The sequence below is a fragment of the Sebastes umbrosus genome, chromosome 17 (genome assembly GCF_015220745.1).
Source record: "Sebastes umbrosus isolate fSebUmb1 chromosome 17, fSebUmb1.pri, whole genome shotgun sequence".
Taxonomy (NCBI): Eukaryota; Metazoa; Chordata; class Actinopteri; order Perciformes; family Sebastidae; genus Sebastes; species Sebastes umbrosus.
This window is the reverse complement of record NC_051285.1, coordinates 17,655,059-17,671,657: the sequence shown is the minus strand read 5'-3', so window position 1 is coordinate 17,671,657 and position 16,599 is coordinate 17,655,059. Positions and strand designations below refer to the sequence as shown.

Below are 16,599 nucleotides of genomic sequence, written 5' to 3'. Positions count from 1 at the left end.
CAATATGTTCAACAGCATCTTTCAGAAATCTGGCAGGCATTTTATCTAGTCTATAGTTGCTTAAAATATTTCAATAGCTTTAACATCTTATCCTGTGGAACCATAGACAGGCCAAATGAGTCCGCCACCGCACCAAGTTGCGAATAGTTTCTAAAACATTGATTTTTTTTAATCATACATTTCTAGATTGCCTGGCAGTTTATCTACTAGTGGTTTGGCTACAGATGTGAAAAAATATTAAACTTCTCTGCAACCTTGGGTCAATCAGAGGAAAGCTCACCATTAATATTGAGACAGATATTATTTGCCTTAGTCTTGAGCCTTTTGCTGTTCCCTATTTCTTACAGACACTGCCAAAGTTTCTTTGGGTTACTTTTGTATGCAGTTATTTTATGACAGAAAAATGCCCTTTTATTCTCTCTGGTCATCTTTTGCAACATATTTCTCAGTTTCTTGTGATTATTCAAGTAAACCTGATCTTTGGACTTCCTATAAACTTAAAAGCCTTTGTTTCTTTTGTTAAAGTATTACTATTCATACATGGTTAGGATCTCTGTTTTACTCTTGTTTTAATAAAAGCAACCAAGTCCATGAGCTTTAAGAACAAACATTTGAAGTGCTTCTATGTTTTATCAACATCAGTACATATCACTGAAGACCAGTCTAATGACTTTATGTGCTCAATAAATTAATATCGACTGTAGTTCTTGACTAATCTAATTTTGATTGTATTGTGGTCCTTGAATGAGGCTTTTTTCTTGTACAATAAATCAATGAGTGGTCGCTCAAGGTACAATTAACAACAACACTCTGGGAAATCATAGAGTGATCAGACACCAAGATGAGATTGATAACAGTTTGACTTAATTTGAGCGTGCTCTTGAGTCAAGTTGTTGCAAGTCCAGAGCATGACAAAAACGTTTTAAAGTTCAGATTAAGATCAGATTCCGGTCTCCTTGAGATGAATGAGGCATGTTGGCATTAATTCTTCATTTACAAGTCTTGCTGGAATTGCTGAGATCCCTGAGAAAATCCATGCAGGCTTGTGCTAAAATCCATTTGCTGATGAACAGCTTGTAAATCAGACACCTTTTCATGATGTGATATGACTTCTTCCTAACCTCTCAGTCACCTCAGATTGTTCATTAAATATAAATTAGCAAAATTCTTTCATTTGTGTGAGAGCAGCAAAATGAGCGCTATAACCCATTTTATACAGTTAATGTAAGTTTAAGTTGAATCAAGTTAGCTTTCTCAGTGTCAATGTTCTTTTCGAGTAGTTCGGACTGCAGGTGTAATAGACTGCAAATAGGGAGACAAACTGCCGTCCTCTGATGAAAACATTACGCCCCGATAGATGCGTACAGAAGAAACCACAATTACCTTTAATAGTACACCACAAATACCTGTTATTCTGGGTTTGTGTTAACACCTGAAACCTAAATGCTGTTTTTACAACTGATCTTTTTCAAAATCTCTAAAGTGAAGCACAGAAAAACACTTGAGATAAAATTGTAGCCTCATTTTCAACCGTGTACGAAGACTTGAGTACTCTTCTCCTCAGTATAATGGGCACTCACCACACAGCTTTCTTATTGACAGGGTCTAACTGCTGGCTGGATGCTTTCTTAACATCGAACACTTGAAGAAAGACTTGAAAACATCTTGTACTGACTTTGACTTTAATTAAAAGGGCAGCTTTTGTTTTGAACCAAATCATTTCTTACTGAGGTCATCTTAATTCATGTCTGGGATGTGCAGTCAAATGTGAGTTTGTGACATTAGTTACATCAAGGAGTCTCAATGAGTGGTTTTATTGGTTTCTTCATTTCAGTGATTGTTATCTTGTCTCTTAGTCTGCCCTCATTTCTGCTCAATGAAATCACTTTTCTTTCTGTTTGAGAGACCTCTTTGCTTTTTCCACAGAAGTGTAAAGGATTTTTGGACACATCATGCATGTACAATCTAATAAATTCTAGTTAAACAGCCTTGCATCAAATACTACTACTTTTGCTGATAATGTATGTTGTAGCTCCAAAATAGCACTACACCACAACAATCTCAACAGATATCAAACATTAAGCTTCACACAGGCTATAATACTGCATTTAATTATAACATACAACCCTTCATGATTTCTACCTCTGTGTGTTCTGGTGAAACTATATAAAAAAAAAGCAGGCAAGCCATGATGTGGTCAATCACCTTATTCTGAGACCCAATTTCACATCAGGTCTCATTTCAAATTTCACTGTGCAATATAGCCTTGAACACAAATTTAAATAGGATACGCAGGACACTCAAACCCTGTGAACTATTGTACCCAATTTTGGATGCCTGAAATCCAGTCTTGATAGATCATTACACACGTTACATTCTGCAATGTAGTGAGTAAAAATGTCACTATTAGAAAAACGGGATCATTTTGACCATGACTAAGCTATTGACAAGCAGCTTACAAAAAAGCACACATGAATTTATAACGTGAGACATTGTTAAATGTGGAAAACCAATTCACATGTGAATATATCAGACATGTCAGATATGTCAGATGCATGTGAAAAAATCCAATATGATTTCACATGTGATAATGTTTTAACATCATATGGGATGTATGGTAGAGATGGGAAAGATTCCCATATTAACAACTTGCGAACGTTCATGTCAACAAGACGGTTGTATGATTACAGGGTTGGTCGTGTGAGGATTAAAGACTCACTTATTTAAACTGGCCTTTGAGTCTAGTGTTTGTAATTTGTGTGTTTTCAACATGTTTTATTGATCATTTTCATTGTTTTACAGTTTTATTTTATTAAAATATTAAAGTTATTATTTTTATTTTATTTTTTTAAATTTTATTTACATATTCATTTTCACATAAATTTTTATTGTTGTAAAGCACTTTGTGAATTGTGCTCTATGAAAGGTACTATACTTAATAAACATATTATTACATTAAAATACTCTGCATTGACGATATATAATAACCATAACCATTACATCTGGGTTTAATTACAGTGACATTCTTCGGCTGATGTGGGGCGTCCATACTTAAAAATCGGAATTTCCAAGTTGGAATTACGACTTGGAAGTTGGCGTGAACTCTATTTACAAGTCAGAAATTCGTAATTACGGTAACTCTGATATGACAGCCTGGTCACATGAAAAGACGTGTGAATGACTTGATAATACGCAAGGCAAAAGCATGTAAGAAGAATGCCGTTCTTGCTTTTGCCGTCTTATTTGTGCATCCGTGTGAATATGCTATGCTCAGATCTAGTGATGTAGAATAAAAAGTGTGAAAGACTGCTTATTACGAGTCGGAGGGGAGGGGAGGTGGAGGTGGAGGTGGAGGTGGAGGTGAAGGTGGAGGTGGATGGATCCAACAAACACAGCACTTTAAACCAGGAGACCGGTGTTCGAGACCAGTGTTTTGTTTTGTAAGTTAGTGACGTTTGTGATGTGTTTTCCGTATTTATGTTATGCTGTTTCCGTTAGTATTTTACTGAGTTTACGTGCTTATTTTTAGGCCAACTGTGATGTTTTTCCTAAACCTAACTATGTGATTTTGTTGCCTAAACCTAAGTGACTGGTTTTGTTGATTGTTCATCGCGTGTAATATTCACGCCTCTGAGAGGCAAAACGTGATATTGACACTCTATCCTCTAGTGGATAGGCGAGTCCATTACACTCTTTGGAGTGATAACAGGTTGGATATAACAAACGCAGCATACATTTACATATAGGCTACATGTGGTTTTGGTTTGTACATGATAAACCATGAATTGCATGTATTCTTTGGGAACTTAGAAAATTATTTCTTTTTCAGTGTAAAGACAAGGGTTTTCCCTTATCAAGGAAACACCTCACCAATGAACATGGGAACTGTAGTGTTTTGTGCAGTGCTGTGGGAACATGCGCAGACAAAGAGGAAGTCAGAGGGCGAATAAGAGTTAACACGCACCCTTGTTATGTGCACCATGAAATATGGAACACTAATGCACCTGCAGGAGGCATCTGTCTATAGACAGCAGTAACTCCTGCATTAGTCATGACGCTAAAGCATTTCATTACACCTTTCTGCCTCCCTCTTGTGTCTCCTGCCATCTCTTCCCGTCTCTCTGTGGTAGGCCTGCATTAAATAAAGCAGGCAGTAAATCAGTCTTGTTAAGACTGTACTATAAACATCATACTTCTCTCCCTTGAAGCAGCTCTCCTCACTCTCTCTCTCTCTCTGCCGACCATCTCACGGGAGCGCTCTCTGCTTGTCTCTCATGGCCATACAATGCATCTGCTCGAATAATAGGGCTCCCTTGGACATTCTCAACGGCGATGTGTGCTGTATATCACATCATCATTAATTAGGAACCTTGATAATGAATTTTACTGTACACAGGCATGGTTATACTCTTGGTGCCGTCCATACTATTCATGACTATTATATAGGTGGTGCGATAGCATATTCACAGTAAAAATTTAATTGTAAGCATATTAAAGCCCTTTTGTTGCTTTAATACATTGCAAAGGTCAAAATAACAATAGGTCACATAATAGGTTCATCTGCTCTTCACAGGCATTGAGATGATGTAAATGCAGCTCAGAGATTTCTATCAAAAAACTATGTCACGTCTTAATAGATCTCTAACAAATGTTACAGTATGGATTCTTTGTTTGTGCCAAGATGCATGCTACCCACTCAAACATCCTGTCCTTTCCATTTGTGCTGTCAGCCAGCTGAATACGCAAGAGACGAGGCAACATGCTCATAGGACTTGCAAAATACACTGAGACGCTGGCGACAATTTGCATCACACACACTGTAACAATTTAGAAAAGCAAAAAGGTTTAAACAAGGCCTCCTGAGCTTTCTGTCATAGAGAATCGGACAATGCCTGTGGCGTAAGTGAGTGAGAGAGTATTAGCTCTCATAATATTACTTATCATGACTTTTTAAGAGGCTGAAAAATAATCATGACTCATGCAAGTGGCAACTATTATCAGCTGTAACATTATAAACACAAAGCAGTGGAACACAAAATACATTACTCATACTCTTATAGCATTTTAATCACAATTTCTGGTGATTATAAACCACACTAGAAGAGTATATCATACTTGCCAACCCTCCCAATTTTCCCGGGAGACTCACGTTTTTCATTGCCCTCTCCCGGTTTCCTCCCAGGGTCACAATTCTCCCGCATTTTCCCCAATTTATGACAAATTTTCACACCTTTTTTCCTTTTTGTTATCTCAACCTTTTCCTGGTGCTGTACAGTGTGTATAAGCCCTACTGTTTCTATCTGGACAGAAATACAGCTACACCAAATGTCGTTTCCTGGTGGAATAGGGCTGCTCGCGACACAACGGTCGGTTTGGGCTGCGCTCGCAGCTGGGTTCAGCACTCATCACAGCGTGCAGCACCCAAAGCTCAAGCTTTGCTCGACTAAGGCTGTCTCGCATACCATTTTTTGTGCTTCGAAGCTTCGGTGATCAATATTCGAAGGTATTCAAAGTTTCGCGGAGCAGTGCGGCGTGGTGCAGCAGGCTGACATGTTCTTCTGTCTGTCCGTCTCCATCTCCCCCGTTTCAATGCTCGAGACAGTGTCGCTGCCACACTACTGTACAAACACGCACCTCTACACACAACAAACAGCGATATCCGTTTTGAGAATAACTAATAATAATTAATGTTGACTAATGAATAATGTTGTGGGATTACTCCTTATTTCATGGGCTATTTGGGGATTTATACATTATTATTACATAAATATATGCTGTAAATTAATAAAAAAAAAACGAAGCATTTGAATAGTGATTTGGAGGCTGAACACCATGGCATCGGTCGAAGCTTCAAAGCATTTGAGTCAGCCTTACGCTTGATGCAGCGGTGACGTAGTTGCGTTTTGTCTGAAAGGGCCTTCAGTGAGTGAGAGATGGAGAGAGAAATGAAGAGTACAAAAAAAATATTCAAGCAGGAGCATAAAATGGATGAATGAATGAAATGAAGGAATGAAAACTGATAAATATTAGTTTATGCCAGAGATTCACACAAGTTCATGCCAGAAGGGCAAATTATTCTGTATTCTTTCCTAAGTATTCAACATAAAAATGCTGTTTTAGCATACTTATTATTTTGCTATTTTCATTCTTTAAAAGTCACCAGAATGCAGGAATCGAAGTCTCTGAAACTCAAATTTTTCTGGGGGAGGATCTCCAGACACCTGCTTTGGTTTCCAAATCCTCCCTATTTTTGAGGACTCAAGGTTGCCAAGTATGGAGTATATGTATATCTATTATTGAGGGCACATATGGCTGTGTATGGACAAGTTTTTTCACAGTCAATAAACATTTCTGGAACATGGCCTCCAGTCGAGTAAAATGTCAAAAGTGCTGAAGTGCAGCACAGTGTACAGTATGCGGTGGAGGCATTAGGCAAAGACAGTTCAACAAGGGCACTTTACTGGGAAAACAAAACTGATTGATTAAGAATATGGACTCACATAAATCTCTAAACTGTGAGCAGTTTTGCAGAAATGGAGAGTTATGGAGAGATATTAAGTTTGAATTTGTCGTCTGACTTATGGCATCTGAGGCACACATCCTCCATGGTCTATTAAATACAGCTCAGTGAAATGATGAAAACGAATGGTGCAGGCTAAAGCCTGACAGAGAGGACATACGGTCTTCAAGTTAAAATATGGTGTTAAAGTTAGAAAGTGGCATCACATACTTAGTACAGCAAACTTAAGGAATCAAATCAATCAAATCAACTGAATTTGATCAATTAAAGCCACAATGAAAATCTTGTGAATAATGCAGCTGGCGCATGCAGAATTCAGCTGTATTATGGTTGAATTGCTCTCTGCTCCGATCAGCAAGATGTATCCAGACTGTCAGCTCTCAAATTGAACGTCTGCAGTTCAGAGCGCCTCAAACGACCCCCTTCTTCTATAATAATGTTAAGGTTTTCTCCCTCTCAACATCCAGATGATTTGGGTCATGGTGAAACTGAACTCAGATGCAATTCTGAAATACTAATGCTTCCTCCTATTGGAAAAGTCGCAAAGACATTTCCCATAAATACACCAAAATAGCTTTTATGACAAGAATACTGTACTTATGGCCTTCATTTTTACAGCTTTTCAGATTTAGGTCTCCCAGTTTTTATACAATTATTACTGGAATATGTGTAAGGTTCTGTCAGTTGTCTTTCTTAAAATCAGCTAGTATATTGTGGTTGTATATTGAAAATGTATTGCAAATTATAATCCTTAAGATTTTCACGAAATCAATCCCAATTTTTGATACTATATATGGTTGTTGTTTTACTGCACTAGCTTTTAAATGTATTTACATTCAGTGATTAGCTCAATATATAGTAGTTTCATTGTTAGTGGCGGAGTCCGCCATTCCCACTCTGGATTAAAATTGTCTTCACACACACTGGGAATTCACAGGAAATGATGCATATAAAAAAAATGTCCATTATGAGTCTATTAATGTTATAGGAATGCGATGCTGCGATGTTTCACATTAAAAGCATTCAACTGGCAAAACACAGGGTGGCTTTTATTTTTGAAGGAATCCACTGCAATCATCAAAAATAATAATAATCAAATATATGTCTAGAAAATAAAACAACGTGAGTTTGTTTGACTCCGCTGTAAACAGATACAGCCATTGCTCGTCTGTTGTATTTCTGTTAAAACGCACTTGTTATCATGGTAACCTCAGGTGTCGCCAGATCAACTTGGACTGAAAAGATTACAACTTTAATAGAGTACTACAGGAATGAGTTCTAAAACCTGGAAATTAGTTAGCATTTTAGCACTTCCGGTTCCCTCGTCTGGAAGTCAATGGGTTTTTGGAGTGGGATTTTAGTTAGATGCCTAAAATAAGGTCTGTGGTTAACACAGACTTAAGCGATAAAGCATTTTGTTTTATGATAGAATACATCAATAAATATCCCACTCGTAAATTTTGCTAACAAGTGGCTAAATAAGAATACTTAACGCCATCACGCCGACTCGTCCAACTTTGCAGCCTCATTGTGTATACTCGCGCTCATTTGACCGTGGTGTAGTTTGTATATAGCCTAACGTTAGGTTTTTACTTCTGGCGATTGTATTTACGCTTCAAAAATCATAAAAGTGGTGTTCATTTTTGGAGATTATCTCGCTGAACAAAGCATATATGTATCATAAACGTTTGTTTGCCACAGAGATTATTTTCTGCAATAATCCAAAACCCAATGGAAAAACCCTATTGTCTTTTTTTCGAGGGAACCCAGGATGATGCTAACTTCCTGGTTGGCCTACAAAAATACGTCATCCCTAGAGCACTCTATATTAACAAGAACAAGGGGCTTTATACTCAACGACAAATCTGATTTTCGAGACCCTAAAATATAGACTACATGCGATACTGTGCAGTGATAGGCACCTCTATATTGTTTATATACTGGAAACAAAGGAGCACACATAGTGCAGTTTTGCATCATGGCAAAACCACATCATAACAAGAGATTATTTTCTTGAGAATTTTGAGACTTCAATACCCTCAAATACTGTAAAGTGATTTTATGGCACAATCCTCAAACCTACATTTTGTCATCACAGTGGCTATAGAGGGTTCCTAGAAATCATGTTTGCACCAGGTACAAGCACTTCTGCTGTGCTGTTTATAAGCCACTTATACATTAAACTCTTCTTTACTCAGAGACGGCAAGATGTTCAGCATGTAATGAGACCTAAAACCAAAGACTTAATGAAAAATATGAGGTTATATTTATAACAGAAGTTTCTGTTGCAGCCCCACTTAATGACTTTATCTGGGTGCAATTTTACATTGAAAATCTTCCTACTGTAGCTTTAATACATTTTCATAAAATGGGGAACAATGAGATTACTGTGTTCCTTCACCATAATAGAGTCAGGATCTTAATATCAACATGTCTGTCATGGAAACAGAGGCTTAAAATACAATATAATGGTGCGCAAGGGCATGGTGCTCTATAATGTACTTACTGAAAGAAACATGACTCTCTATAACATGCCCGTACTTCTTTAAATAGACCACCGTGAACATCCTCTCTGTGTATCTATGTATTCTTCATGCAATAAACTGTATGTCCGTCCTTAACTGTTAATTTGAAGATTGCTGTGTTCATGCCTGTTTGAAATGTTCCATATGGGCAGGTTTACAAGACAATGCAGGTCTCTTACCCTCCCCCATATACATTTGCAACCATACTGAAGACTATATGCTACTAAATGTGCTAATTAAGCTATTCATGTTGAATTTAACTGGTGAGCACTTCTTTGTTCCCTATGACCCTGTTGAGTATTCATATGTATATGTACATACAGTATGTATATACAGACGTAGGCAAAGTTGTTGGTAACGTTCCGTTAAAGAGAGAAAAACCCACAATGGTCACTGAAATAACTTGAAACTGACAAAAGTAATAATAAATAAAAATTCACTGAAAATTAACTAATGAAAATCAGATATTGTTTTTGAATTATGGTTCAGCAGAATCATTTAAAAAAACAAACTAATGAAACTGGCCTAGACAAAAATGATGGTAACATTAACTTAATATTTTGTTGCACAACCTTTTGAGGCAATCACTGCAATCAAGTGATTTCTGTAACTCTCAGTGAGACTTCTGCACCTGTTGACAGGTATGTTGGCCCACTCCTCGTGAGCAAACTGCTCCAGCTGTCTCAGGTTTGAAGGGTGCCTTCTCCAAATGCATGTTTCAGCTCCTTCCACAGATGTTCAATAGGATTTAGATCAGGGCTCATAGAAGGCCACTTCAGAACAGTCCAATGTTTTGTTCTTAGCCATTCTTGGGTGTTTTTAGCTGTGTTTTGGGTCATTATCCTGTTTGAGGACCCATGACCTGCAACTGAGACCAAGCTTTCTGACACTGGGCAGCACATTTCGCTCCAGAATGCCTTGATAGTCTTGAGATTTCATTGCACCCTGCACAGATTCAAGACACCCTGTGCCAGATGCAACAAAGCAGCCCCATAACATAACCGAGCCTCCTCCATGTTTCACATTAGGTACAGTGTTCTTTTCTTTGGATGCTTCATTTTTGCGTCTGTGAACATAGAGCTGATGTGACTTGCCAAAAAGCTCCAGTTTTGTCTCATCTGTCCAAAGGACATTCTCCCAGAAGCTTTGTGGCTTGTCAATATGCATTTTGGAAAATTCCAGTCTCGCTTTTTTATGATTTGGTGTCCTCCTCGGTTGTCTTCCATTAAGTCCACTTTGGCTCAAACAGTGACGGATGGTGCGATCTGACACTGATGTACCTTGACCTTGGAGTTCACCTCTAATCTCTTTGGAAGTTGTTCTGGGCTCTTTGGTTACCATTCGTATTATCCGTCTCTTCAATATGTCATAAATTTTCCCCTTGCGGCCACGTCCAGGGAGGTTGGCTACAGTCCCATGGACCTTAAACTTCTGAATAATATGTGCAGCTGTAGTCACAGGAACATCAAGCTGCTTGGAGATGGTCTTATAGCCTTTACCTTTAACATGAAGGTCTATAATGTTCTTTCTGATCTCCTGAGACAACTCTCTCCTTAGCTTTCTGTGGTCCATGTTCAGTGTGGTACACACCATGATGCCAAACAGCACAGTGACTACTTTTCACCCTTTAAATAGGCAGACTGACTGATTACAAGTTTGAAGATACCTGTGATGCTAATTACAGGACACACCTTAGTTTAATATGTCCCTATGGTCACATTATTTTACATCTTTTCTAGGGGTACCATCATTTTTGTATAGGCCAGTTTCATTAGTTTGTTTTTTTAAATGATTCTGCTGAACCATAATTCAAAAACAATACCTGATTTTCATTAGTTAATTTTCAGTGAATTTTTATTTATTATTACTTTTGTCAGTTTCAAGTTATTTCAGTGACCATTGTGGGTTTTTCTCTCTTTAACGGAACGTTACCAACAACTTTGCCTACGTCTGTATGTATATGATTAGTGTTTTAATGCCACTCATTTCTTTAACATATTAAGGCAACTTGCGATTTTTAGGTTGTAGCGGGCTCAGTTTTAAAGCTAGAGTGAAGATACTGGCAAAATATGAAACTAGAAAAACATAAGAAATCCATCGGTACCATGTCATACTAGCTTGTCGCAAAGGAGGCGAAATAACGCTCCAAACTTACGCTAGCAAACTTTTGGCGAGGAAAAACTGGCATGACAATTTTCAAAGGGGTCCCTTGACCTCTGACCTCAAGATATGTGAATGAAAATGGGTTCTATGGGTACCCACGAGTCTCCCCTTTAAAAACATGCCCACTTTATGATAATCACATGCAGTTTGTGGGCGAGTCATAGTCAAGTCAGCACACACTGACAGCTGTTGTTGCCTGTTGGGCTTGAGTTTGCCATGTTATAATTTGAGCATGTTTTGTATGCTAAATGCAGTACCTGTGAGGGTTTCTGGACAATATTTGTCGTTGTTTTATGTTGTTAATTGATTTGTAAAATAAATATATACATGGTTTTGCATAAAGCAAGCATATTTGTCCACTCCCATGTTGATAAGAGTATTAAATACGTGACAAATCTCCCTTTAAGATACATTTTGAACAGATCAAATGATTAATCACGATTAAATAATTTAAGTATTTTTACAACGTGGTTTTGGTACATCTACTTGAGTAAAGGATCAGAGACCTGGCATTTCTTTTGTATCTCAGTTTAATTTATTACTGCGAGTGCTTTCTTCTCTTCAGTTCACATCCTCCTGTTTGTTCTGCTTTGCTGCAGATCTAGAGCAGAGCTGTGGTGACCTTGGTCTCTGATTTCTGCTCTTACATGTAGACACCATCCTTTGTCTTGACCACTTACTCAACGTGTTCAAACTCAAAATGAAAAGTGCAATCGACACATTTGTATTCGGTTACAGAACAGCAATGATGGTGATGATAATATACTAATTTCATACATGCAGTGGAAGAGAATTTCTGTTATTTGTATTGCTTGTGTGTGTAAGATTGTACGTGTATGTTTGCAGGCCTGCCTTCCTATCATCCTTGAGGATATGTGACCTCGAGTGTTCTCTGATAGACCTTTTGATGCCCCTATCCCTTTTTCTTTCCCTCTCAGCAGCTCAAAAAATAAACATTGTGTTTCATCCGACTGCAGTGAGACACTGGAAAAGCTATTTTTTTTACACTTAATGCATTGATCTCAGGATAGCATGTTTTCTGTTAAATGAATATTGAATTGTGCTCAAAGATATCATCATTTAAAGAAGCTCATTAAACCATTTCCTCCACTTGAGACATCTCTCTGGAAGCATTAGTTGCGATGTGCCTTGCCACAGCCAGACAGTGCTTACACCAACATGGGGGCCCTGGAGAATGAAGTGCAGCAGACTTTCACTGAGTGTGTTGAACGTGCGGGTGTGATGAGGGGTCAGCTACAGTGCCATCTTTCTTGGATTCCAGTTGAGAGCATACAAGGTGTTTGGCACCGAGGGTCATAATATTGGTTAGCTCTCTTGCAGTGTTAAAGAAAACACTACATAAAACCTTCTTTGAAACAACATTGCATTTAAGAAGCATGCCCACAAATTAGTTGAGGATGGCTACACAAAATGAAAAAAACAACAACTCTGAATTATCACAGCACTGCAGGGTCGGAATATGATCTGACGAAGACAGTAAGCACGTTAGATACATAACATGTCCCAAGTTGGGATTCGGCTTCCCCTGTTATGAGAAATCCTTCAGTCAATGTGTTAACATTCTTAATAAAGTCCTTTTAATATCTGGTGCACTCATGTAGGGTATTTTGTTTGGCTCATGGAAACATCATTTCTTATTCATAGCAACCCAGATACAATGCCTAAATTGTGTAGACTAACATTAACTGAAAACATGATGCAGGTTTTGTGATTAGGGTAATAACCTATGATATGATATGGAGTTTAAAGGGACTGTTTGTAACTTTGTAAGTGCATAAATGTACCGGGTCGGGACACATGCGTGCTCTCATATGTGCGCTCGCGTGTGGCCTGAGCCTCGTCTCCTCTGCCTGCCTGTCTTCACTCAGACAGCGCGCGTTCTCGCGTACTCGCTCCACCTCTAGACGTGAACGTGCGCTCACTCCACACTGCAGAAGAGTTAGTTTAGCTCTGAGAATATCGAGTGACAGTGGACGTTTGTGCAGAAATAAATGCTGCAGCTCCTCCAGAGAGAAACATTACCGTTTCCCTCCTGCGCCCGCAGGGAGACACCGGGTGCCGGTGTCACGGTTCACGTTTCTCTTTGCGGAGCCCCGTCACTTCACCATACACGGAAAACCTCTGTTGGTGCGCTCTGTGTCAGTGAAAGCAAGCAGGCAGCGGAGGAGAGGCTCCGGTTGCTGGTGTCTCCCTGCGGGCGCAGGGGGTTGAGGCAGGAAAAGCCAACACTAGGATCAGATCTAAATCATGTTCAGGGAGAGACCTTCGTCTGGTCAGCTAACATTACTGCCAAGCAGCTGAAATATAGAGTGATATTGTGGTTTTAGCTGACGTGTGTTGCCTCACTGTTTTGAGCGATGCTCGTTCAGGTATATTTAGAGCGAGCAAGCGCGAGCACAACGCTGACTTTCGCTGACTTCACGGCCACAGGTGACGCTGTTAAGCAGCAATCCTGAAAGTTACAAATAGTCCCTTTAACTGGGCAGTTCAGGGCTTAATCTGAAGTTCAGTTCAACAAAAGGCAAACAAGAAGGGTATACAATTTAATTTAAAGTATCTATTGATGTATGATGCTACTGTAGCCATTTTTCACTCAGAATGTCAAAATAGCTCAAATAAATTTGAGCCTCAATGAATGTCTCAATATGATGAGATGTAAACTGGGGTCTTTTTCATCAGAATTCAGATGATTTTCAGAAATCTTATAAAGTCATTATTTTTACAAGAAGTAATTGAAGTAAAGATGTCACATTTTATTATGTTGAAGTAAAAAGAAAAGTATACTTTGCTAAATTCTCATGGCCAGGAAGGTGAACATTAAAGCTAGACTTAGTGATCTTCTTCAAAAACATGTTTTGTTATATTTGTTGAAATTCTCATTACATCCCGAAAGCAATCAATAAATCAAATACACTGACAAAAAAAAGAAAAAAATCTGTATCGGTATCTGTTACTGTGACATGACTGTAATAAACCCATTGAAATTAATTTGGCCTGAATGAAATGATTGGACGGGCTGTCTACATGTCGACTTCCTACTTCCTAATCTGCTCGTGCACTCATTGCGCATCATTTTGGAGCTAGTTAGCAGCTAATGTAGCTACTTTCATTGGTAGAGAGTTGGCAACACTGGGCTCGTTTTTCGGTTGGATAATTTAAAAAATTTGGCATACTCTTGCTAGTTTCTCAAGATTACCGACCCTAGCTTTAAGGTGCATCAGTAATTGTTGAACAAATGCATTTGCGGTGCAATTTTTTGTAAAAAATTTACAGCTACAACAACTATTTTCATTATCAATTAATCTGCTGAATAATTTCTCAATTAATTGATTAATTGTTTAGTCTATAAAATGTCAGAAAATAGCAAAAAATGCCCATTTCAATATCCCAGAATTCAACATGATGTCTTCAAATAGCTTGTTACTAACAGTCCAAAACCCAAAGAGATTATGTTTACACTGAGATAAAACAGAGAAAATCAGCAAATCTTCACACTGAAAAAGCTGGGACCACCAGGAAATGGTTGGAATTTCTGCTTAAAATGTCTTTAAAATCACTTTAACAATTAATAAACAATACAAATGGTTGCATATTAATTGTCTGGCAATTGACTCATCAATTAATGGACTAATCATTGCAGCTCTAAAGACTTGGCATTCTTTCACAACTTGAATACCTCTGATTAATTCACTGGCGACTGATCCTGCTAATTCACTTGGTACTTCTTGCTGCTCTGTGACCCGGATGACTCTCTGTAGACATACTCAGATCATTTTGTGCTCATTACTTCAAACAGTCTGTGTGAGAGCATGCCATATCCTGTAACCAGTATACTGTGATAATACATGCAATAACCTGTGTTTAGGATGAGGAGTATGAGGCATTGCAGTAGGGTAGGTGGCCTATAAATAGCCATAGCCTAGAGGCCTCTAGAAGTCTTTGGCTAGCCTCGACACGATAGTGTAGTTGACAGAATTTTGGCATTTATTACAGTTATTAAATTAAAATTTATTTTTGAAATGGTTTATGCTTCTGTGATAACGGTTACATATCTCAGAACATAATGCCAATCAATGTTAACCAATCTGCCTATGCATTCTGTAATTTATAGCATTGTGGACATGACTTGTGAATTGTAAGCGCTGTCTGTGTCATTAATGTTGCAGTAAATTGAATTTCTTGCTCTGAAGCACATACTTCAGAACAACCTACAGTATAAAATCTACATAGAGGTAATTGAAAATTTATCAGTGAGTTCTTTGAAGTGTTTTTTTTTTTATAGAACTGTTTGATCACAGGCTGTGCCGTGCCTGTAAAAGCCTGGTCCAGAATGATATGGCTATAATAGCGCAGATGTAATTCATCACATTTTTAGCCCTTTTGCAACTGACAAAACTGCTGCGATGAAAAAGACACTGCAAATCCACCGGGCCTCTTTTTATAGGACATAAAAGTGAGTCTTTGGACAGAAATTTCAAAGTGCAAATAAAACGGAGCAATGACTTTGGTGTCAGCGCTTTGAGGGAGCCAATTCAAGGAGCATGGCCAATTTGATGTAGATTATTGAGGATGGGTCAATACTTTATATCCCTCCGTTGAAATTGCACAGATTATCAAGACTGATTTTATATGAAGTTATAAAAAAAAGTTGCCATAAATCCTGTGATGATTGTTACCTCCGCCAAGGCCAAGGGCCTTAGGCCATGGAGGTTATGTTTTCACCGGCGTTGGTTTGTTTGTTTGTCTGTCTGTTAGCAGGATTACTCCAAAAGTTTGTGATGGATTTGAATGAAATTGGAGAGGTGGGGTGTGGCATAATGAACAATCCATTAGATTTTGGTGGCGATCCGGATCATGATCCAGATTCAGAAATATTTTTAAGGATTTCGATCAGCTTGAGCATTAAGACCACAGGGTATAACACATGCGCAGTGTAACTGATGACATGTTGATGACGCGTTGATGACACGTGACCCAGCCCCCTTCCTTCCGAGAGCAGAGAGATACGTGTGTGGATGTGTGGCGAGACTTCGGGGTGCGGGAGCCACTGTCCATCCGCGGTGAGAAAGAAAAAAGCGGTAGATGACGGGATGACAAAACAATGTAGTGTAAAGTTATACAGACTTAACAAGGCTGCTGAATGAGAGAGGCATCCGCCGATACATTACACGGAAACACACCGTGTTACTAATAAGCTGACCACCCCACGGTACTGCCAGCTGTGAGCTGTGATCTGTTTTTAAAGTCAGGCACCTTGGCGGAGGTCTGCGCTCTCCGAGTGCCATTCTAGTTCTATATGTTAAGCACCCAAGGAAAGCCAAAGAGATTGTCACAATTTCATTGCTCACTCTATGTACATATAATCGCTTA

At 38.6% G+C, this 16,599-nt stretch overlaps 1 protein-coding gene across 10 annotated transcripts in view; it reads right to left on the bottom strand.

Annotated features, from left to right (window-relative positions):
- LOC119475837 (neurexin-2-like) overlaps nt 1–16,599 on the bottom strand; it is a 194,796-nt gene that overhangs the window by 34,144 nt on the left and 144,053 nt on the right. The window lies entirely within an intron of this gene.